The following is a 25,043-nucleotide window of genomic DNA, read 5'->3' on the forward strand; positions in this document are numbered from 1 at the left end:
ATGGGCAAAGGACTTAAGCAGACTTTTCTCTAAAGAAGATACACAAATGGTTAATAAGCACATGAAAAGATGATCAATGTCATCTGTCATTAGAGACATGCAAAACAAAACCATAATGGATACAATGCCTGAGTGGCTCCCTGGTTGAGCGTCTGCCTTTGGCTCAGGTCGTGATCCCAAGATTCAGGAATAGACTCCCCCATCAGGCTCCCTGCAGGGAGCCTGCTTCTCCCTCTACCTATGTCTCTGCCTCTCTCTGTCTCTCATGAATAAATAAGTAAACAAATAAATCTTAAAAAAAAACATAATGGAGTACTACTTCATAGTCACAGGGATGGCTACAATAAAGAAAAAAAAAAACAGGAAAAAACAGCATGTGTTGGCAAGGATGTGGAGAAATTGGAACCCTTATGGGAATACAAATGTAAATGGTTCAATGTCTATGGAAAACAGCTTGATAGTTTCTCAAAAAAGTTAATTAGAATTAGCATGTGACCAGCAATCTCATCTCTAGGTATATACTTAAAAGAACTGAAAACAAGCACCCAAATATTTATACATCCATGTTCACAGCAGCATCATTCACAAGAATCAAAAGGTAGGGAAAATACAAATGTCCATCAGTAGATGAATAGGGGCACCTGGGTGGCTCAGTTGGTTAAGTGTCTGGCTTTGGCCCAGGTCATGATCACGGGGTCCTGGGATGGAGCCCCAGGTCAGACTCTCTGAGCAGTGAGGAGTCTGCTTCTCCCTCTTCCTCTGCCCCCCTACTGGTGCTCTCTCTCTCAAATAAATAAATAAAAATCTAAAAAAAACCCAAAACAAAAACAAACAAAAAACCCCAGATGAATAAATTAAAAATTGTGGCATATCCATACAACAGAATACTATTCAGCCATATGCTACGGCATGGATGAGCCCTGAAAACATGCGAAATGAAAGAAGCCGAACACAAAAGATTGCATATTATACGATTCCATTTATATGACACACCCAGAATCAGTAAATTCAGAGAGACAACAAGCAGATGAATGGTTGCCAGAGGCTGAGGGAGGAGGGAATAGGGAGTTACTGCTTCATGTCCAGGGTTTCCTTTTGGGGTAATAAGGCTTTGGAAGTAGACAGAGCGGGGTAGCTATACAACACTGTGATATTCAGAATGCCACTGAATTATTCATTTTTAAAGTATTTGCTTTTATGTTATGTGAATTTCATGTCATTGAAGACACACACAATCGAAAAGAAGTAATACATGGGTAAGAGCAAAAACATTCCCCACTGAATTACCTTCCACTCAAATAGTAAGATGGTGGTACCCATGCAGATGGGCGTCTTCTCCACCCAGACACCTCCCTGGGCAGCACTCTGGGTGGATAAGGGACTGTCACCAGGGGCAATGACACATACTCAAAACCAGTGACTGCTAATGATTAAACACGGGCCCCAGGGCAGTAAAATGATCCACTGCCTAAGAAACAACCCAAAATAAGGGCTGGAGGTCACACAGCTCTCTCTCTCCAGACTTTACCCACAGTGACCAACATCTAAAGAAATCCCACACCCTCCTTTATAGGGGCAGAAAATGAACTACGCAGGCTCCACGGCCCACACTCAGGACCCTGGGCAGGGGTATACAAGATTTACTGATCGTGTATAAAAGCTGTTTGTTACCATTTTACCAAAGCTCTAGAAATTAACATTGCCTGTATTCCCTCAGCACAAATCTCGGGGGTCATCTGTCAGGAAGCATATGCTCAACAGCAACAGGATGGCTATGCAGTGTATTTCCCGGTTCTTGATCTTTTTGTGGAGGTGAAGTGAGGGGGCAGAGGCATGAAGTCTCCCCTTCAGAAAGCTTTCATGGCCACAGACATTCAAACCAGGAAAAACACTGTCCTTTGAGCCATTTTCTGGGTCCTATAAATTAACGCTTAAATTACTCCTTCTCTCAACTGATACCAAATAAATAAAACTACATTTTATTTTCATTTTTAAAATAGATTATTTATTTGAGAGAGAGAGAGAGAGAGAGAGAGAGAAAGAGAGAGAGAGAGAGAGAGAAGGAGCAGGGGAAGAAGGGCAGAGGGAGAAGCAAACTCTCGATGCAGGGCTCAATACCAGGACCCGGGGATCATGACCCGAGATGAAGGCAGATGCTTAACTGATGGAGCCACCCAGGTGCCCCAACAACTCCATTTTATTTTTATTTTTTTTTAATTTTTATTTATTTATGATAGTCACACACACACACACACACAGAGAGAGAGAGAGAGAGAGAGAGAGGCAGAGACACAGGCAGAGGGAGAAGCAGGCTCCATGCAGGGAGCCCGATGTGGGATTCGATCCCGGGTCTCCAGGATCGCGCCCTGGGCCAAAGGCAGGCGCCAAACCGCTGCACCACCCAGGGATCCCCAACAACTCCATTTTAATTTAAGCTATTTGCTTTGGCCATTTCAATGGGGTTACCTGGAAACAAGAGAACATCAGATCAAAAGGCAGCTCTTCAAAACTCTTTCAAATCAAAATGTTTCTTGAATAAGAATCAACGACAGCTTCAACATATGGTATCTTTACTTGTTAATTCTCTTGATGAGAATAAATAGGTCACCAAATACAAAGTGGCTAAATCGAAAGCATTTCTTTTACATTAGAGGAAGCTGGGAAAAGAGGCACAGGGAACCTCGACTCTCCATATTTTTCGTTCAATTGTCCACATTTTCCCTCATTTTAAGTGTCATTATTACACATTCCTAACTGCTACTTAGAAAACTCTAGACTCTAACAGATGAAACCTCATCTGGTATTTTTAAATATTCAAAAATATCTACACTCGTAGATCTGAGTTTAAGGAATTAAAAAAAAGGCTAATGAATTCTCTACTTGATTTCATTGGATCTTAAGACATTTTATGAAATATAGACAAACTGAAGCTTATTAGCAATTAGAGATTTTACAGTGTTTCTGCTTCACTTCAATCCTTGGCAGGGCTGGTTTCCATCACTTCCTCAAGAGTCCCTAAAATGAAAACCCTCCATTAAGGTTTAGATTTAGAGACTTACAAAGTCAAAAAGAAATCATAACTCCTACACTTTTAATCATCCATCCTCCTGGTCCATGATTTACCCCCTACTTCCCACCAGGAAATGAAGAAAGTTTTGAGGAACGAGTTATTTCCAATGTAAATCTCCAGCCAGCCTCTGTCAATCATGTTCACGTTTCTCCCCCGGGTAGCCTTCCTCCACCTCCTGTCTGGAAACTACATGACTATTTAATTGCTTTGTGACTTCACATTTTATTAAGCGGCAGAAAAACATAAAAAGCTAAAACAAGGAGATAAGCCCACGGCCATAAATTGTCCCCTTAAGCAATGAAACTGGCCTCTCTGGTGCAATAAGGGGGAGAGGGAGCACGGTGGCAAAACCCCCCAACAAGTGCCATTCTGCAGATGGTGTGCGGTCCCCATCATTTACAGAAACCCCTCCGGGTCCCTGGACTGCAGCTCCATAGATCAGACCCCAGGCCGGTCAGCGGCATGCTTCCTGCTGCCTGTGTGAAGGACACAGCCTGCGACCCAGTCCACCCCATTGATGTCTTCTATTCTCAAGGATCAAAAAAAAAAAAAAAAGAAAGAAAGAAAAGAAAAGAAAAGAAAAGAAAAAAGAAAGGCAGAAGGGAATGACAGAGAAAAATTCTATAACTTGACAGCACCCCAATCTGCAAGCCCCTCTCCCTAGACATCAGCCTACATGTTCTATAACCCATTGTCCCTGAATGCGTGAACCTTCCTCACCCTGCTGGCTCCCCCACCCCCACCCCAAGTCCCTGTTTCTTCCTTTGCAGTGAGATGGAGATCCTTATCAGATGATACCACATTCCTGAGTGTGCCTGAGACCCTGCCCTCTGAAAGATTACATCCAGTGACTCACACCAGCTAAGCAGGACTTGGTGTTTAAAGGCCTGGGAAAAGATCAATTAGTAACTTCTCTAACATGCTGCCAGCTAGAAAACAAAGGCTTCAAATGTTTTTAAAGCCCACTGATGTGTACAAGAAAGTGGGTTTATGACATTGTTCAGAAAAAGCATGCAAGTATTTGCAGGGGTGGGAGAGAGAGTGTGTGTGTGTGCGCGCACCTGTGTGCATGTGTATAGATCTAAGCATACAAAAAGCCTGGTAGGACATACTACTATAAATTTAGAAGTGGTTACATTAAGGGGTGATCCAGGAGGTACAATCCACCAGTCAGGTTTTTACTGTATCCATGTTTTCTGTATCTATATTTCTTTTTAAAGATTTTATTTATTTATTCATGAGACACACACACAGAGTCAGAGACACAAGCAGAGGGAGAAGCAGGCTCCCTGCAGGAAACCCGATGCGGGACTCGATCCCAGGACCCCGAAGGCGGATGCTCAACCACTGAGCCACCCAAGTGCCCCTTCTGTATACATATTTTATCACAATGGCTATGTCTTGCTTTTGTCACTAATTTTAATCATGAAAGGTAAAATATGGAAAAGAATAGTGACCAGTCTTCCAAAACAAAAATTAGAATACATAGTTGGCCAAGGCATATTTGTCCCTCACCTAAATGCAAGAGGCAATTAAGGGAAAATAATTTAGTCAGTGGAATGTGGAAGTTTCAAGATTTCAGCAATTTTTTTAAAATGGGACACAGAACATCTAAAACAGCATTGCTTAAACTATCTAGCTGGTTCAGGAGCATTACATAATGAACAATGGAACATGTCTGAGAGTCAGTAACACCATGTCTTCCTTCCTCTTTGGAAGACAGGCCATGGGAAGTGACCCCAGGAGCATCTTTCCTGGTACTGGGTCATTACACTCATGAGGAATTGGTTGAAGTCAAGGAACAGTTTCTGCATTTACTTTTTGTAAAAGGATGATGAACAAAGGACAGATGAACAAACAAAAGAAAAAACATCAGAGTCCCAAAGGAATTTGGGTCAGAGCTCTCTTAAAAAAAATAATAACAAAAATTGCAATGCGCTACCTCATGTGGGGGAAAATTCTGCATTCATATTTCAAACCAGACTTGAAATTAAGTTTCACACAGATGAAATATTTAAAAATGTGAAATAAAACCATCCAACAACAAGAATACAACGTAGGTGAATTTCAATGCAGTCTCTGATTGGATATGATGATAGTCATTCATTCTTTCGACAAATGCTCCATGCAAAGCACCAGAAACCTCGTGTGGACAACAGTCTCAGCCCCTGCCCCTAGGGAGCCACAGGCTAGAGAAGAAAATAGGACAAAGTAAATTGATGCAAAATAATTGCATACTGGTAAGTCTCAAAGGGGACCAAAGGGGATTACGAGATCGAGAATGCCAACCAAGGCTGGACAGGACAGCGTCTCTGAGAACTGAAAAATGACTAGGATAGTAAACCACTAATGTGCACTTCTGTGCGTGGGGTCAATGTCTATGACCTTTGCATAAATTCACCTATTCATTCCTCCCAGCAACTCTGAGCTAAGTAAGGACTACTATGATGATGACTGTAACATTCCAGGTGAGGAAGAGGTAAGTGCATCCAAGGGCACAGAGCTGGTGAACGGGGAAGCCAGGTGAACCCAAGCAGCCTGCTCTGTGTGGGGCTCTCTCTCAGGAACTGCCTCTCTGAAGGAGACAGAGTCAACTGCAAGTACCATGTATGAACACAGGCGCTACTGTGTGTCCATGCATGCATGTGTGTGTTCACATACACAAGCACATGTTCAAGAAAAAGGAACAGCACCTGCAGAGTCCCAGGGGCAGGTAAGAGGTTGGGATGGTCCACGATGGAAAGGAGGCCAGGGGTGCTGGAACACCTGGACAGAGCCTAACAAAGGTGAGGCTGGAGGGCAGGCAGAGCCAGGTCATGGTAAGGACACTGCCGTGACAGCTCAGGCTGGGGTGTGCTGAGAAAGGAGGACGCTTGAAAGAGGTCATTCCGCCATGTAGAGGGCAGTCTGCGGCGGGGGGTGGGGGGGGGTGGGGAAGGACGGTTACAGACATTCCTGCTTCCTAGTCAGTCTATATGGGCACCACAGGAAAAAGATTTCACTACTTAAAATTAAATATTTACTTCTTTTTAAAAACACCATGCATAATTCAAAGGCAAAGGACATAAAAACTTACAATATTTTATTTTATTTTTTTAAAGATTTTATTTATTTATTCATGATAGACACACACACAGGGAGAGAGAGAGAGAGAGAGAGAGAGAGAGAGGCTGAGACACAGGCAGAGGGAGAAGCAGGCTCCATGCAGGGAGCCCAACATGGGACTCGATCCCGGGTCTCCAGGATCATGCCCTGGGCTGAAGGCAGTGCTAAACCGCTGAGTCCCCCAGGCTGCCCCAGTATTTTAATAATAAAAGATATCTTGCAATAAAAACACTCTTGCAAATCAGTAACAAAAAAGTCAACGTCCCTCTAGAGATATGGGCAAAGGACATGAGCAGAGAATTCACAGGAGGAGAAATAGGAATGGTTTATAAATACATGACAAAAGTTCACTTGTCCATAAAACCAGATAGAAGTGTTTTTTTATTTTTTAAATTCTACTCTACTATTAGGAAGAGTGTGGGAAAGATAGCTCTTGCATACTGTCGGTGGCATTTGTAAACTTGTTCAGATTTTTCAACTTTATATCAAAAATGTCTTTCTTGAATTTACATTAAAGATTATTAAGAGCAGCCTCAAACACAGCTAGGAGGATATGCATTGACATTTATGTTGTATGGTGACAGACGGTGGTGAGCACTGAGTAATGTAAATGTATTGTCAAAACAGTATGTTGTATATCTGAGACTAATTTAACACTGTATGTCAATTACATTTCTTTTTTTTTTTTTTAAAGATTTTATTTATTTATTCATGAGAGACACACACACGAGAGAGAGAGAGAGAGAGGCAGAGACACAGGCAAAGGGAGTCCCCAGACTCCAGGATCACGGCAGCCAAAGGCAGGCACTAAACTACTGAGCCACCCAGGGATCCCCAATTACATTTCAATAATAAGAAATAAGATTTTTATCTTATTTAGGCATAGTAAAACCTTTGGAAGAACATTAACAGTGGGTATTTAATGGTGGTAGGATTATGCATGTTAAATCTTTTTTATTTATCTGCCTATCTTTAATTTTTCTACAGTATATAGAAGTGTATATATATATATATATATATATATATATATATATATATATATAATTGCTTTTAATAGTAAGCAAAGAGGGCAGCCAGGGTGGCTCAGTGGTTTAGCGCTGCTTTCAGCCCAGGGCGTGATCCTGGAGATCTGGGATTGAATTCCACGTTGGGCTCCCTGCATGGAGCCTGCTTCTCCCTCTGCCTGTGTCTCTGCCTCTCTCTCTCTCTCTGTCTCTCATGAATAAATAAATAAAATCTTTAAAAAAAATAGTAAGCAAAGAAAGTATCTAGATCCTAACGTAGAAAGGCTCACCCATCTAGCAGAGGGAGTCATAAACAGGAGACTCAGTGTAGACTGCAGCTGAATCAGGAAATGGTGCAGTAGAAAGGGACTTCTAGAAGCATCTATGTAGTCTAAAACCTCATTTCACAGATTAAGAAGTCACTTACTCTCTCCTCGCTTCACTTATCCAGCACCTGACAATCAGCATAGCCCTCAACAAGGTTTCTGGAACCCAAAACTGAGATCCATTGCTTGCCCATGCACTCATTAAAACATCCCGCACCGCATGACAAGAGTGTGTAAATACGGTCACTTAACTTCTGAGTGACATTATCTGGGTCTTGCTTCTTCTGCCTTGAGATCTTTGGCAGCCCTTCGGATTCCCTGGTCCACTTCACACATAGACTATTCTGAATAGATCCTCTTAGATCAGAAACTGCAAGCCCGCTGCTCTTAATCTCAACAAATGCTTCCTCTTTCTCCATTCAGAAGTTACGTTCAGGTCCTAAGACTTGAGCCCCCTCACATATTCCTTTCTAAGTCAAAGCATCTGAGTCTACATCTTCCATCCTTTTGTCCTTCCTTCCTCCTCCCTTCCTCTTCATTATGTCCCGAAGCACCCAGAGTAAGGGTTTGCAGTCAGAAAGCCTGAGGACACACCCAGCTCTGCCACTGACCATTTCCATGACCTTAAGTGAATGAGTCACTTCATTCCTCCTCTATAAAACGAGGTTAATAACAGCTGCTCCAGCTCCTCACAGCTGTGCTGTGAGGACCCAGGGAAGTAATGCGTGGGAAAGTGCTCTCTGAGCTCATAAAGCACCTTCACATTCTACTTACTTCACATGCCTGTTATTACTGTCTCATTACCTGTGACCTGTCAGCACCCACCGAAGCAGAGACAGCTATTTGCGACCTTTAGGCTGCTCACGGTGTCAACACTAATGATACAACAACGTGAGCATGTTAGATGCTACTGTGAATTGCAAATTTGATCATAATCATATGTCATCCAAACAAGTATAACCTTTTTTTAATTTTAGGAATATGGACCTTTTTTAAAGATTATTTATTTTTGGAGAGAGAGCGAGCGAGTGCATGAGTAGGAGGGGCAGAGGGAGACTGCACGCTCAGCATGGAACCTGAAGTGGGACTCAATCTCACAACTCTGAGATCTCAACCTGAGCTGAAATCAAGATTTGGACGCTTAACAGGCACCCCTGAGCATGGACTTCTGGAAGACAGTCCTAGCCAATAATTAACTGGACACATACCAAGAGTCAGGCACTGTTCTGAAATACCTTACATCAGCTATCACCGGGCAGCACGGTATAAGAGATTTTAGTATTATTTCCATTGTATTGATGGGAAAACAGAGGCAGAGAATACAGCTGTGATTTAAACCCAGGCATCCAGCTCGAGGGACCATGTCCTTCTTATCCACTGTCCTACAACTCCTTTGTGACCAAGGACAGAAGTGGGGAGAGAGAAGCCAAGCATGAGATCACCGCTCTAGACTATAGAAGCGAGAATGTGGATATGAACAAGGACACCTGGAATCTTCTGGAAAATAAACAAAACTGGAAAACAAACAAAACTATTCAAATTGCTAAGCTACCAGTGTTGCTGAGGGCTTAGGGTCATCAGGCACTTCCATATACCACTAGTGAGAATATAAACTGGTACAACCTGTTGAGAAGACCATTAGTAGAGTGAATTGAAAGGTGAACGATACATTCCCACATTCCTGCTGACTCAGCCAAGCCACTCAGAGCATTATGTCCCGGGATGATAATCATGGATGTGCGCAAAGGTTGCACATAAGGAGACAGGGTAGGGGAGTCATTGCATTGCCAAATACGTGAACAGCGCACACTTAAAATGATGCTATAGGAAAAGGAATAACATATTCTTAAGGAAAAGAGGTATGTGGAAAAAAGCCCATTGATGGGGCTTTCTTATCTGACTAGTTCAAGTTCTGAGCGGGTTTACCAGCTGTGTGAGCATGGGCACATTATTTAATTTCTCTGCGCCTCAGTTTTCTTATGTTTAAGTGGGGATTACAAAAGACTCACTTCACCAGCTTGTGAGAATTCATAAATTAATATATGTCAAGTGCTTGGGATAGAGCCTGGCATAAAGCAAGCGTGTGATCAGTGTTACTTGTTTGCAAATATCAGACAAACACAGACACACATCATTACAAATATTTGTGATATAAATATTATGAGTAGTGCACCAAAATTCTAATAGAGATTATCTCTAGAAGTGGAAGCAGAGACTTTTCTTTTAAATTTATTTTCTAGATTCTCTTTACTTGAATAAAGCCAGCAATATATTAATATTGAACTACCTCTACTTTTTTTCAAGTGGCCTTAATAACACTCCTTTCCATCTATTAAGTTTCTCTAATATAATCCACTCTTTGCATACTGTGTTTATGGAAATAGGGTACTTTCACTGATTTAATCTGAAGAGTCATACATTTTCCCCTTTTATTCTTCAGAGCCAAGCAGCTTGCTCGTATTTCATCTCATAAAAGTCTTTCCTGCCCTCCTATACATTTACAGATGGAGAGCAATCCAAAAGGCTCACTAAAGCATAAAAGGTACGGGGAAAGAGTGGATTAAGGTCCCCAGAAAGCAAAGTTAGAGGACACAACCATGACAGCTTCAGGACAGCCATACGGAAAAAAAGTATACCTTACCTCAATTAGGGCAGGCCGGAAAATGACTGTGATCAGTATTTCAGCTCCGTGGACAATCTCCCTCGTGTGGCCCGATGATGGAGGCCATTCAACCGTCCAGCAGGCCAACCAGCACTGCGACAATCATGCTGAAAGGAAAGGAATCTTGGTGAGGGAGATGTGGTAGCATAATAATATCCTTGCCAGGCCTGAGACCTGCAGAGGAGGGGAATCAATCACTAGAGACAGCTAGGGAGCAGAGAAATCACAGTAGAGTTAAGTTGTTTTCCATGAGGGTGGGCGAGTGGGGTGGAAGGGATGGCCCAGAATGACAGATGATGCAAACGGGGGTCTCCTTTGCTCTGGGGACAAGCTTGGATGCTCGCTCTTGGGGTATATCCTCATCCCTTCCAAGACAAGGGCTGGTTCCTTGCAGACTTTCACCTTTGCTTCCATGGCTGTTCCTGTATTTGTCAGTACGTACACAAGTCAGCTCACCAATACCACCGACTTGTAGATTCCAGAGTCAGACCGCTCCCTAGAAGCACATGGCCTTTCTCTGAAAACAAGCTCCACAGAGGATTTTCTCTGTGCATGGAGGTTCCCTGGGATTAAAACCTTGGGATTATTTTTAAGCCACCCCCCCCCAATTCTGAGATCCATCCAGCACCACTTTCCCTTGCAATGCCCTACTGCTCTGTGCCCTGTGCTCGCTCTGGTCCACCACCATCTGGCCAAACACCGTGGGGCCCCCAGCTGCCTGCAGCAGCAGCCCGGAACCTGGTCTCTCTCTGCAGATCACCACCCACCTGGTATCTCTCGAAGAGCAGGTGGGCCCGTCCTCCTACTCCTGTCACCAAAAGTCCTCTCTCCCCTGGGTCTTAGTTTTCTGAACTACAAAATGAAGGATGGACGAAAATGTTCTCCATCCACATTGTGCTTTGAGGTCAGATGCCCCTGCATTTAAAATCCCAGTCCAGGGATCCCTGGGTGGCTCAGCGGTTTAGCGCCTGCCTTTGGCCCAGGGCATGATCCTGGAGTCTCGGGATCGAGTCCCACGTCAGGCTCCCTGCATGGAGCCTGCTTCTCCCTCTGCCTGTGTCTCTGCCTCTCTCTCTCTCTCTCTCTCTCTCTCTGTCTACATGAATAAATATTAAAAATAAAATAAAATAGGGATCCCTGGGTGGCGCAGCGGTTTGGCGCCTGCCTTTGGCCCAGGGCGCGATCCGGGAGACACTGGATCGAATCCCACGTCGGGCTCCCGGTGCATGGAGCCTGCTTCTTCCTCTGCCTGTGTCTCTGCCTCTCTCTCTCTCTCTGTGTGACTATCATTAAAAAAAAAAAAAAAAAAAAAAAATTAAAAAAAAGAAAATAAAATCCCAGTCCAGGCACTCTGCAAAATTTAGACCAGTCACCTTTCCTCAGAGCTCAGTCTGTCGCGTGTAAAAGGCGAAAAAAGGTATCGACCCCTCAGGTTACTATAAAAGCAAGAACTACGAGATTGTGTGCCTGGCATACAACAGATGCTCGAGAAACAGAGTACTTCCCGCCCCGCCTTATAGGACACCTCCAAATCTAGACCTTTCTGGTCTTCAAGTTTCCAAATCTAGCATTCTCTTACATCCGGATCCATGGAGGTAATGATACTCTCTTCTGTTAAATTTAAGCTCCTCCACTGACTTTCAGCTGCTTCCCAAATCTGGCTCTATTTTATCTTATCTTCCTCCAACTTCTAACAAATACTGTCTGTCCTAGTCAGGCTAAGTCCTACTATGTTCCAAAGAACATACCCTGAGACCCTGCTTTTGTGCCCATCACCCCCCAGGCAAGAGATGGCTTTTCTTAACTCCTCTTTCAAGGTCCAGGTGAGCCTGTGTCCCTGTAACCCTCACACAGTGTCCTAACAGCACTGTCCATTGCTTTGTGTTTATTAAGCTCAGGGGGCCAGCTGGAAAAGCACTATTCTAATTATTTTAAGTTTTTCACTTTAATGTTGACCACATTTCAGTGTTACAAACCCAGTATTTTTTGGATCAGCTTTGCAAATGCTTTTTGAAATTCATATGCCTTTGTACATTGAGATAGTAAGATCTTTTATATTTTTAATATATCTTTTAAAGATTTTATTTATTTATTCATGAGAGACAGAGAGAGATGGGGGCAGACACAGGCAGAGGGAGAAGCAGGTCCCATGCAGGGAGCCCGATGTGGGACTTAATCCGGGACCCTGGGATCATGCCCTGAGCCAAAGGCAGATGCTCTACTGCTGAGCCACCCAGGCGTCCCAGATTTATTTATTTATTTTTTAAATTAACTCCATCATTTCCCTGAAGAAGCTCATACAGGGGCTTATTTCCTCAGCAACGAGTAAACCATACATAGGCAATCCAGGGGTCTTCTCTTGGAGCCAGGAGAGGATTCTAAGTACATCCAATGCCTGTAGACTTTGTGTCAAAGAGAATGTGTTCTAATTTGGAAAACCATTTTGTGATCTAACTCTCATCAAGCAACAGGGATGACTCAGAGTGGAGAAAGAATTGGCTGCTACTTTTTACCTCAAGAAAGATGAGGGCTAGTCTTTTACCTCAAGAAAGATGATAGCTTTGAACTTAAATGAAAGTTCTAAGGGTGATGACAGAAGACACAGGAATGGATCAAGGGACCCAGAGGAAAAAACCACCTCTGAAGGAGATACCAAGGCAGGAGAGTAACCGTGTGCTTGGAGAGGCACATGAACCCAGAGAAATATGAGTGATGCACAGGCTGTGGATGGCAGACTAACAAGATGACACTTAACCAAACCACTAGTAAGGAGGTCTCTTCCCCTGAGGACAATTTGCAATAGTGCTGGTACAGAATACAGACTGAAGGGGATCAAGGAGACACCAGGAGGGCAAGTGCAGACAAGCAGAGACTTTGCTGTCAAGAACTGGGGTGTCCTTAAGCTTGCCTAACCTAAACCAATAAAAGTACCTCCCCTTGCATATCCTCTTACTCTTTGCTTCACCATATGCACAGATCTCAGTCCCCAAATATAACTGACCACAGACCCTTCCAACCTCTGCCTCCCAACACCACCCATGTGTGCCTGGTTTTGGGTCTCTAAGAAACCTCCCAGAACTGTTCAACAGCCATGTGCTGTCAACTCTCAGCTCTAAATTCTATTTCCCTGCTTCAGGTCAATGATAGTTATCCATTTATCAGAGAGAGAAAAACAAAAACAAAAACCAGAGACTATAATGTAACAGGTCAAAAGGAACAAAAGTCCAGATTCAGGTCAGATACCAGATGACCACCTCTGTGTAAGCCATATAATTAATGCTAAACTGTCAAAAAGATAACTTCGGGGACACCTGGGTGCCTCAGTGGTTGAGCGTCTGCCTTTGGCTCAGGTCACGATCCCAGGGTCATGGGATGGAGTCCCGAATCCGGCTCCCTGTAGGGGAGGGACTACTTTTCCCTCTGCCTCTGTGTGTGTGTGTGTGTCTCATGAATAAATACATAAAATCTTAAAAAAAAAAAAAGTTAACTTCAAACATTTATTTTCTTTCTTCAAAATAGTGCTTTACTCTCAATTTAGAAAAATCAAATATGTACCTCTGAAACTAATAATACGCTATATATTAACTGAATTATGAAATGAACTGAATCAACTGAATTTAATTTTAAAAAAATTTAAAAAGAAAAAAGAAAAATCAGGTATGAATAAATACCTCTACTTTGGTATGTGTGCATGATACATTTATGAATGTAATACACAAATGTGTCTCTGTTGACCTAAAAAGAGACTCGGTAACAGAATTATTGCCAACTGTGTTCTTAGTAATGTTTCTCTCCTAAAGGTAACTCCAGTCTCTCTGCCAACAGCACACCAGGTTACCAGCTTCTGCACCATCCGTTCTTCTATCCTCTGCTTTCGTAAACTCTCTTCTCCCTCCTCTGTTATGTGTCTCTACTATTAAAGAGCCACGCTGGTCACAAGATTAAATATTCCTGGTTAGGAACTGAGGCCACTTTATCAGCCCCTACAAACTTCACCCCATGACAGTTTACTCTCCAACATTCCAAACACCCTTAACAGCTCTTCAGCTAGTTGCACGTTAATGACGCCTGCAGTAACAGTATCCACGCGAACTTATGCTTTTGTTCAGGGTTAAGAAGCACTGCTGCATAAATACTTGATGTGCAGCCTGTGCTGAAATTCTAGTTGAGGAGGCATTTAGCCGTCCTCTGTCATCTGCTGGTTGCCCAAGGGGGCATAGTTTTATTAATGCTGTGAGCCAGCTTTGCCACCTGCTATACTGAGGGTTCTCGATTTAATCTTAAATATATCCCCCCACACATACACATACCTCCCAAACGTTTCTATTTTACTTTACTTTTTTTTAAGATTTTATTTATTTATTCATGAGAGACAGAGAGAGGCAATGACACAGGCAGAGGGAGAAGCAGGCTCCTTGCAGGGAGCGCGACACGGGACTCGATCCTGGGACCCCAGGATCACTCCCTGAGCCAAAGGCAGATGCTCAACCGCTGAGCCACCCAGGCGTCCCTATTTTATTTTTTGATGCAGTAGTTGTGCTGTGGGCCAGGTCGCAGATGACATAATAGCAAAGGATGGTGGCTGGTCAGTGAAACCGTCTGCAGCACAAAGTCTGAGGACGGAAGTGCACGGTGTGTGTGAGCCAAGTAGGTGAGTCTCCCCACAGCAATATAAACAGAACGAAATCATCCACTGCCACAGAAAGGAAGAGGGAAGCTCTCCTGATACTTTTATGAATTCACTGAGATCTATGGAAAAAATGCCTAGGAATTTGAAGGCTAATCTTCTGGAATAAACAGGTTTCCAAACAGGCTTTGGAAACAGCCCAGCAACAAATGCCTTTTATGTACCCAGTTTGAAGCGGGTACAGCCACCCACAAATGTGGAGCCATGAGGATGAGCAGAAGACATGTCAAAGTGGGGATCTGACCATGGGGCACCGTTGCTCACAACCGCAGAGGAAGCAGAGCCTACTCACCGCCTGGCTGCGGCTAGCACATCAACTCTGGGGCAGGAGGCTCCTCAGTACATTTGTCTCTCTCAACTTCTCTCATTCCTGTGGCTGGAAGGTTCTGGCATCCCTCTATCAGAGAGGCCATGGCCAGCTTTCTTAAGGAGAAAAGGGCTTTAGAGGAGAGCAGTCACTCCCCCCAGACGAAGAGGTTCTTGCACGAGAGCTGAGTATGACACTGAGAGCAGCAAACAGCCACACCTGCTCACTGGCTGTGCCCTGAGACACGCAGGGGCCCCAAGGAATGGCAGGGTGCTGAGTGTGGACTCCTCCTGCGGCAAAGTGACCTCCCCACTCTCAACTGTGACCCAGAAGCAGCAGGGATCAGTGTGATGAGATGACCCAGGGTGGGGGGGGGCTTCCGAATTCATGACGCATAGCAGGAGCCTGGAACTCTGACACGACCTTGGGATGGCGGTATGGGAAAGAGACCCAAGGTTAACCTGCCTGTTCCACAGACAGTCGAGGACAAGATACGTTGATTCAGAAAAGCACAGTATTGTTTGCCACGCTGAGTTTGTGTGGACCAAGATTCATTCCCAGTCTGAATTAACAACCGAGTGAGGAAACGAACTCACAAAGCCAAGAGGATTACTATCTAGTAACCTATATATTTTTCGGACAGTATTAGTTCAAATTCATTGATTTCCATCAGTGGATCAGAATGTTGTTCAGAGTGAAGGATGCTGCCAGAGCAGAGATTCAGGAGGCTCTTTCATCATGTGGGCATTTACCCGTGAACTTCAGCCTTGCTCTCATCAAGGCTGCTTAAAGGGTCTGCGCTGGGACACCTGGGTGGCTCAGCAACTGAGCATCTGCCTTTGGCTCAGGGCATGATCCCGGGGTCCCAGGATCGGCTTCCACATCAGGATCCTCTGTCTATGTCTCTGCCTGTCTCTCATGAATAAATAAATAAAATCTTAAAAAAAAAAAAAAGGGTCTGTGCTGACAGAGACAAGTATCACTGGAGGCATCACCTGCTGGCAGCCACAAGGCCTCCTGGGGTGGAGTCACTCTGGAAAATTCAGTCATCTGTGATCCTGATTCCCAGTCTAGCCCAAGAAAATTCAGGTCCAACGTCCAGATTTTCTTGAAGACAAAGATGATTCCTCCCCCAGAGTGTGAAGTTAATGAATAAGCCCACAGCTACGTTAATGGTATGCGTGGGGGAATGCTGCTGTCCTCTCCACATGAATTACTCCCTTCTTTGGAATTTTCTGGCCAGCTACAGGGTCAGAGGTGACTCTCCCATACTGCCTCCCAGCACACACACGTCTCACCCAGCTGTGGCCTCACGGGGCATATAAAGACATCCGACCTGTGCTAAACAAGATGCTTCTCTAGTAGGGCTTCAGAGAGGTAGCGAAAGAGCCGCTGGCCAGGTGCCAGAAGCAGGTGGGCCTGTGGACAGAGAGCTGGTCTGCAGAAAGGTGGGGGTGCAGCTGGTGCCAGTCAGGACAACACTTGGTCTTACACCTTCCTTGTACTTTGCACTTTTGATTCTAGGTTTTCTCAAGGGATCCTGAATTCTTGGGGAGGGTATTTCAGTATCCTGAGAAAGCCCTCCTCAAGTCGGTTTTGATCCTCACAGCCAAAGACGCCCAAGTGAATACCATCCTTTCCCCGTTACCATGTTCTTGAGCACTGGACCAGACCAGAGAAAGCAGAGCCAGGCTGGGCATGGGGGGCAGAGGAGGATGTACGGGGGCTAGCTCGTGTCATCCATACTCTGAACTGGGAACATCACCAGGTCTAGGTCTTTCATCCTGTCCATTTCAGTGTGCCTCTCCTGCCTGTCTCCCTAAATCCTGTTTTTTTCTAGGCTTGCATGCTGAATACCCTACTTTAGCTGACATTTTACACAGACACATATAGCTGAATATAGTCCATTCCTCCTCCTGTTTGCAGCTGTACATATCCTATTAAATCAAGACATAGAGGTAAAACTCTGAGATGATGTCAGTGCTCTGCTCGGTGCCCACCCTAGTATAGGCTTGTCATCTTAAACATGGAATTGTTAGCATAGCTTTGGCCTACATTACAAAGATGAGTTAAACATTATACAGAAGTGGGAGAAAAGTAATCTAAAGTAGTATTAGTTTTTTTGGTGTCATTTTTTTTTTTTTTTTTTGACAGAAAACAGGTAGGGTCTGGAGTAACTTCTATAAACCTCCACATACAATTTCTTGATATGGTAAAGAATAGTAAAACTTGGTCATGGATATTTTCTTTGCAATCATCATACTTGATTTTTCCTTAAAAACTTGCAATGGGGGCGGGGGGGGGGGGGTGCGCCTGGCCGGCTCAGTGGTTGAGCTTCTGGCCTTTGGCTCAGGTCATTATCCCAGGATCAAGTCCCACATTGGGCTCCTTGCAGGGAGCCTGCTTCTCCCTCTGCCTATGTCTCTGCCTCTCTGTTTTTCATGGATAAATAAATAAAATCTTAAAAAAAAAAAAACAAAAAACTTGCAATGGTCTGGTAACAATGTATGAAGCTAGCTGTTTATGACTCTATCTATTTAAAGAAAAATTGAGTCAGATATATTGTTAAACTGCAATATTGTCCCAGGGGAAAAATTTAAATATATTTAACTTAAAAAATTTTATATAGAGGGCTCAAGAAAAAAGCTTTTCTCTTTTCGGATTAATTAATCAGAAGCAAAATAGTTAACTATGTACACTAAACTACTAATAAACATAATTTTTTTTACCCTCTGTGGCTTGGCAAGGGCCAAAGACAAAAAAAAGGTTACACTTGAGAGACTGCACAGGGAGTAAGGGGCACTCAGTCATCCAAAGTATCCTTCCTTCCTTGGTATCTAGCTTCATAAGGGAGGAAGAACATTTACAACTTAAAGCAAAGAAAACAAACGCTGAATGAATGCTTGTGTCTGTGTGTGTGTGTGTGACCAAGTCAGAAAGTGCTTTCTCTCCGATGGGGTTACCACTTGCTTGGTTCTGCCCTTTCAACTGTAAGCCCCAGGATGGAAAGTTCTGGACCCTCAGGTAAAATTTTACCCTCCCTGCAAGGAGCCTGCCTCTCTCTCTTTCTGTGTCTCTGCCTCTCTCTGTGTGTTTCTCATGAATAAATAAAATATTTTTTAAAAAAATCCCAAACAGAAGCACCTGGGTAGCTCAGTCGGCTAGGCAGCCAACTCTTGATTTTGGCTCAGGTAATGATCGTGGGGTCCTGGGATTGAGCCCTGCATCGGGCTCCACATTCAGTGGGGAGAGTGCTTCAGGATCTCTCTCTCTCTCTCTCTCTCTGCACCCCCACCCCCATCAAATAAAAAAATCTTTAAAAACAGAAAAACAAAGCAAAGCAAAAAAATCCAAACCCCTAAACCCAGTGGTTCTCAAATCTAAAAAATCAAAAGCATCGATCTATAAAAGCACAGACTGCTAGACCCGACCTGAGCTTGAGGGTCACTAGGTCTGGAATGAGGCCTGAGAATGTCCATTTCTAACAAGTTCCCAGGTGATGCTGTGCTGCTGGTGGGGCTGGTAGGGCTGGTGGGGCTGGTGGTGGGGCTGGTGGGACCACATTTTGAAACCATTGCCTTAAACAAGGAAGCAGACAAGGCCACGAGCTCTCTAGGACATGATACAGTCTGCGTTAGTGATATGGACTTTCATTCAACAGTTGTTAACCAAGCACCTCACCTCATGAACAGGGAATCTAAGGCTCGATGAGACAGACGGGGTCCTGGCTCCCCCTCCCACATGTCTCTGAGGTAGAACCACTGTTCCAGGGAGAAGCAGCAAACTTATTAGCAGGAAGCCTCCGCATCTCAAGCACAAACCACACACCCTGGGAGCTGGTGTGCATCCCTGAAAGGAAATTCCAATGCCCACCCATTACCAAGAGAATCAAAGCTGCTCTTGAGAGTGAGATTCCAACCAGATGTGATGAAGTAGCCACAAGGCGTGAGGGACACAGTGACGGCACAGCTCATGGAGACCCAATCGTGGGAGGGGAACAGCACCCGGTGTAGCAGAGGAATGTCAGACACCAGCTCCTCCTCTACTTCCTGACCCATCCGCTCTCTGCACCTTGACAAGTCAGCTTACGGGGGCCTGTGAAGGGTGTCTGTGCCCGGGCTGCCCCGCTGCTCCCCGCCCTGTCTACCCTGAGATCCCGGGCAGATGGTGGATGATCACCCCAGTGACTCAGAGCATTCAGAACGACATCAACAATTATAGGAAGACTGTACCAAACCCACGCTTCTCAAACCTGGGAGCGCATCAGAAGTACATGAAGGGCTTTAAAAATACAAACTGCTCGGGATGCCTGGGTGGCTCTCATGAATAAATAAATAAAATCTTAAAAGAATACAAACTGCTCAACTCCTATACCTCTTGAGTTTAATTCAGTAGATCTGGGGTAAGGCCAAAAATTTTTATTTCTTTTTTTTTTTTTTAAGATTTTGTCTATTCATTTGAGAGATAGAGAATGCGCACAAGCAGGGGGAGGAGCAGATGGAGAGAGAAGGAGAAGCATATTTCCCGCTGAGCAGAGAGATCTATGCAGGGCTCGATCCCAGGATCCTGGAACCATGACTTGAGCTGAAGGCAGATACTCAACCGACTAAGTCACCCAGGCACCCCCGAAAATTTAAATTTCTAACAACCTCTCAGATGATGCCAATGATGCCGGTCCAAGGACGATACTTTGAGAACCACTTGTTAAGCTATTCCCTGCTATTAACTAGAACACTATCTTCTTTAATTTATTACATGAAAGGGAAAATTCCTCTGTCAAGGACTAAGAATATGGCTTTTATCACCAATCATGTGACTGTACTTTCTCTGTGCTTTAATTTTCCATACATAAACTGAAATCACCTACCTCCAAAATACTGTAAATCTGACTAAAGCTTACTACTATGTAATTTAAAAGATGTTACCAATTACCAGCTGCCACTTTGTCTTTTAAAATATTGTTGACTGCTTTAATAGAAATAATCTGTAACATTTAAGACAAGTACCCATACCCCTCATTCACCAGACAAGATGGGAGAAACTTTTATCTTTTAAGAAAGATAAAGCCTACCAAATGTCAGCTTTCCCAAAATCCAGAATAATCAAAGATGCTTTTATGAAAATAAAAGAAAAATAAAGTCAAAATTTTAAATTTAATTTACAATTAAAAATTAAATTAATTTAAATTTTAAATTTAATTTAAAATAAAAAAACAAAAAAATTTAATCAAATTCTATTGTATATATAATGACAAAGCAAAAGCACATAGGTTTCAATTTGAAACATACATACTATTTTTTTTAAAGAGTGTGTACTTTCAACAAAGAATTACAAAATATAATGGCTTCTTCCCATTGGAGAACACAGGGTGGTACGGGTGCCTGTTTCAATATTAACAATCATATAAATGCTGGATTTCAAGAGCAGGAATCAAGGTGATTTCCCCAGAGTGCCCCAAGTCAACCGGGTCAAGCAGTAAAGTTCTCCAAGGAAATGGTCTCTCAACCTCATTAATTATCAGAGCCCAGGCTCTGGTATTTCAAGAGAGATAGCTGGCACCCTGCCCACCCACCATCCTACTGCTCCTCAGTCTTTATAGAATATTACAGGCATAGACCTCCTGTCACCTTTCCTAAGAGAGGAGTGGGTCTGAGGGGGCCTTTCAAATATTTGTAGTCCAGGGGTCAAGTGAGTCCATGTAGTGATGATGGGTGAGTCCTAACGGAGCAAAACAACTTCTTCCACAATTAGACAAATGCAGGTGACCAGCAAACATCCTGGAAGCAGAGGGCAGAGGTAGATGGGCACAGCCAACTCCTAGCTTCCTTCTCTGAGCCTCTAATTGAAGCTAACTGCAATCACAAAGACAAGAAGTGTGTTGTTCATTTCTCGTTAACCAAGTGTAGTATTAAACATTTGCAAATCATGCATGTGTCACCACTACCCTGTAACGTAGGGAGCCTGGCCCTGTTCCATCAGTCATTCCTGCCCCAGGGGTAATCCCAGGATTTCTAAATCAAATTTCAATCTATCTCAGGGAAGACGGCTGAGCTAGAGAACTCTGTCAACCATTTTAACATTTTCCTTAAAATGGCAAACAGAACAATGTCTGTGGCTTCTATAATCCCTGCTGCCCTTGCCACCATTCTTTCCCCACCAATGTTTTCCCCACTTATGTTACTTCCAGCACAAACAAAAACCTAACAGAACACACAAAGTCCTGGTTTTTAATTTATCACATAAATCTGAAGACTGCTAACGCAGTGATTTTAATTTACTGATCTAGGCTCTCCACATTTACAAGTTCCCTTTTGTTCTTTCACTGTAAAGTCCATCCTTTGGTCATGGCATGAACTCACTGAGGACATAAAGGCAGCACCTGACCAATTACAGCAACATGCCGGCAGCATGAATTCTGCAAGTCAGATTCTTTTCCACCCTGTCAGTATCTAAAATTTATACCAGCTCAAATACTCTTCTTAAAACATGCTGGAAAAGTTAATTTCCTGTTAAACCTAACCTTTACTATGTTAGGACATATATTGTGGAAACAGCAAGGAATAAAAAAGCCATTCCTGGGGCGCCTGAATCAGGGCTGTTGATACAGTATGTAACTCTTGATCTCAGGGCCGTGAGTTCAAGCACACATCGGGCCCAGAGCCTACTTAAAAAGAAAAAGGCTGGGGGCCTAGGTAGCTCAGTTGGTTAAGCATCCAATTCTTGATTTCGGCTTAGATCATGATCTTGGGGTATTGGGATCGAGCCCCATTCAGCTCAGAGTTGGCTTGAGGTTCTTTCTCTCCTTCTCCCTCTGCCCCTCTCTGTCACATCTGTGTACTTTCTAAAATAAATAAATCTTAAAAAAAAATAAGTAGAGCAATTCCTAAACAGATCTGCCACTTGACACAATCTCCCCTTGTACTATCCCAACAAGAAATCAGATTTCAGAAAGCTTCTAATCTAAAGATAGAAGGATGAAAATAGCCATTGTCACCTCATCAGGTAAAATGTACTAATGCAAAGAATGCACTGCTGTATTAAAAATTCTCAATTTATGATGAGGAAGACAAGAATACAATAGGGAAAGAACAGTGCCTTCAATAAACAGTGCTGGGAAAACTGGACAGCCACACACCCAAGAATGAAACTGTACCTCTATCTAACACCACACACAAAACCAACTCAAAATAGATTAGGAGTCTGAATGTGAGACCTGCAACCAGAGAACTCCTGAGGTCGGTCTTGGTGATGATTTTTTTTAAAATCTGACCCCAAAAGCAAGAGCAATAAAAGCAAAAATAAGTTGGACTAACTCAAACTAAAAAAGCTTCTCCACAACAAAGGAGACCATCAATAAAATGAAAACCCAACCTCCTGAATGGGAGAAAATAATTGTGAATCACATATCTGACAAGGGTTAATATCCAAATTACATATAGAACTCATACAGCTCAGGGCGCCTGGCTGGCTCAGTTGGTGGAGTGACTCTTGATCTCAGAGTTCTGAGTTCAAGCCCCATGTTTGGTGTAGAGGTTACTTAAAAAGAATCTTAAACAAAACAAACAAACAAACAAACAAAAAAAAAAGAACTCATACAACTTAATAGCAAACAAAACGAAACAACCCCACGATCCGATTAAAAAATGAGCACAAACTCTGAATACTTTTCCAAAGAAAAAGGATGGCTAACAGGTACGTGAAAAGATGCTCTACAACATTAATCATCAGTGAAATGCAAACCGAAACCACAGTGAGATGTTATGTCACACTTGTTAGAGTGGCTAATATCAAAAAGACAAGAAGTGGGGCACCTGGCTGGCTCAGTTGGTGGAATGTTCAGCTCTTGATCTCAGGGTCATGAGTTTGAATTCCACATTGGGCATAGAGATCACTTAAGTAAGTTTAAAAAAAAAAAAAGACAAGAAGTAACAAATGCTGGTAAGCATATGAAGAAAAGAGACACCTCATACACTGCTGGCGGGAATGTAAAGTGGTGCAGCCACTTTGGAAAACAGTAAGGAGTTTCCTCAAAACCTTAAAGTGGAGCTACCATATGATCTAGCAATACCATATGATCCAGCAATTACAGTTCGGATATTTATCTGAAGAAAATGAAAATGATACTTTGAAAAGACATCTGCACTCTCATTTCCGTGCAGCATTATTGACAATAGTCAAGATATGAAAACAACCTAAATGTCCTTGATGGATGAACAAATAAACAAGATGTGACATATATGTACAATGAAATACTACTCAGCCATAAAGGAGAATGGGATCTTGCCCTCTGTGACAACATGGACAGACCTGGAAGGTATTATGCTCAGTGAGATAAGTCAAAAAGAGAAAGACAAACACCATATGATCTCTCTGATATGTGGGATCTAAACAACAAAAAAACAAAAACAAAAAAAAGCAAAACCAAACTCATAGAAAACAGATTGGCAGTTGCAAGGGGTGGGGAAGGGGCTGAGTAAACTGTTATTGTTTAAATAAAAATTTCTATTTAATTGCTACTTGACATGTATGTCTTTTTTTTTATAATTTTTATTTATTTATGATAGTCACAGAGAAAGAGAGAGAGGCAGAGACACAGGCGGAGGGAGAAGCAGGCTCCATGCACCGGGAGCCTGATGTGGGATTCGATCCCGGGTCTCCAGGATCGCGCCCTGGGCCAAAGGCAGGCGCCAAACCACTGCGCCACCCAGGGATCCCTGTATGTCTTTTTTGATTCATTATACAATGATTTTTTTTCAGACTTCTTTCAAGTTTTTCAGTTCCAGTAAGGCAAAACATGTATGCCTTCTTAAAAGCCTAAATGTATTTTAAATCACTGTGTATTACATATACAAGCTAGAGATATCTAAGTCAGGGAAAAACCGACTTTCCAATTCCAACTTGTTTGCAAGTGAAATGACTGAAAAAAGGAAAACCCACATGTCCTCCCAGCAACCTCTTGAGTGGAACAGTGAACACACACACTCATCTAGTGTCCCTAGGCTGTTCTGAGCTGGGCCCACAGATAAGATGGGAAGGGTATCACTTGGTGAGTTTAGAACTTGATTTTATGAGCCAAAGAAGCTAAAGCACAAAATCTGGGTCTTTATCAAATATTTAAATTTTTCCTATAAACACTGATTTCTCCCTTCCTGATTCATCTGTGTGTGTGTGTGTGTGTGTGTGTTTAAAATTTACTTATTTATTCATGAGAGACACAGAGACATAGAGAGAGAAGCAGTCTTCCCACGGGGAGTACTTGATCCCAGAACCTCGGTTTCATGACCTGAGCCGAAGGCAGACGCTCAACCACTGAGCCACCCAGGTGCCCCTAATCTGTGCTTTATAAACAAAATTGTTTTTAGGTTTCTGATAAATTAGGAAGCACATCTCACTCTGTGTATCTAAGTTTCTCAGCTGTAACTTGCTCCAATGGCATTTCAAAAAGCAGAATTGTGTGTCTCTAATTGTAAATTTACACAAGATTAGAAGTGCCTGGGACTGGAGAGCCAATCTTGGTCATTGTTTCCCTGCTAAAAACGTGGCCTTAAAAATATTTGATTGAAAAGAGACACCTGGCCTATTTCCTTATCTATTAAATTGAAAAAAGCAACTCTGTTCAACATGTGATCTCCCTTGCTAAATCTTAATAAGTAATGCATTCCTCAAGCTTTTTATTTTACTATTTTATTTTTCAGTGTAGGTGCTCAGAATTTTCTTGACAGTGCTCCTGCGTCAGAACAAACCCACTAACACCTGTTGCCAAAGGAATAAGATGTAACTTCAGCAGGACCACGACACCCGGCAGTTGTAAAAGGTCCCTCCAGTGAAGCCTTTCTCTGGCTCTGGGATGTACGTAGCTGTATCCAGTACCACTGTTTGTCT

At 43.1% G+C, this 25,043-nt stretch overlaps 1 protein-coding gene across 6 annotated transcripts in view; it reads right to left on the minus strand.

The window, feature by feature from the left end:
* Window positions 1-25,043, minus strand: part of KANK1 (KN motif and ankyrin repeat domains 1) — a 205,924-nt gene that overhangs the window by 126,341 nt on the left and 54,540 nt on the right. For all 6 annotated transcript variants that reach the window (XM_072761864.1, XM_072761850.1, XM_072761868.1 and 3 more), the window contains one exon: window positions 10,147-10,274. The gene's annotated coding sequence lies outside the window, so the exon portion shown is untranslated. The remainder of the gene's footprint in view (window positions 1-10,146; window positions 10,275-25,043) is intronic.

Source organism: Vulpes vulpes, chromosome 1 (assembly GCF_048418805.1).
Source record: "Vulpes vulpes isolate BD-2025 chromosome 1, VulVul3, whole genome shotgun sequence".
NCBI classification, from domain to species: Eukaryota; Metazoa; Chordata; class Mammalia; order Carnivora; family Canidae; genus Vulpes; species Vulpes vulpes.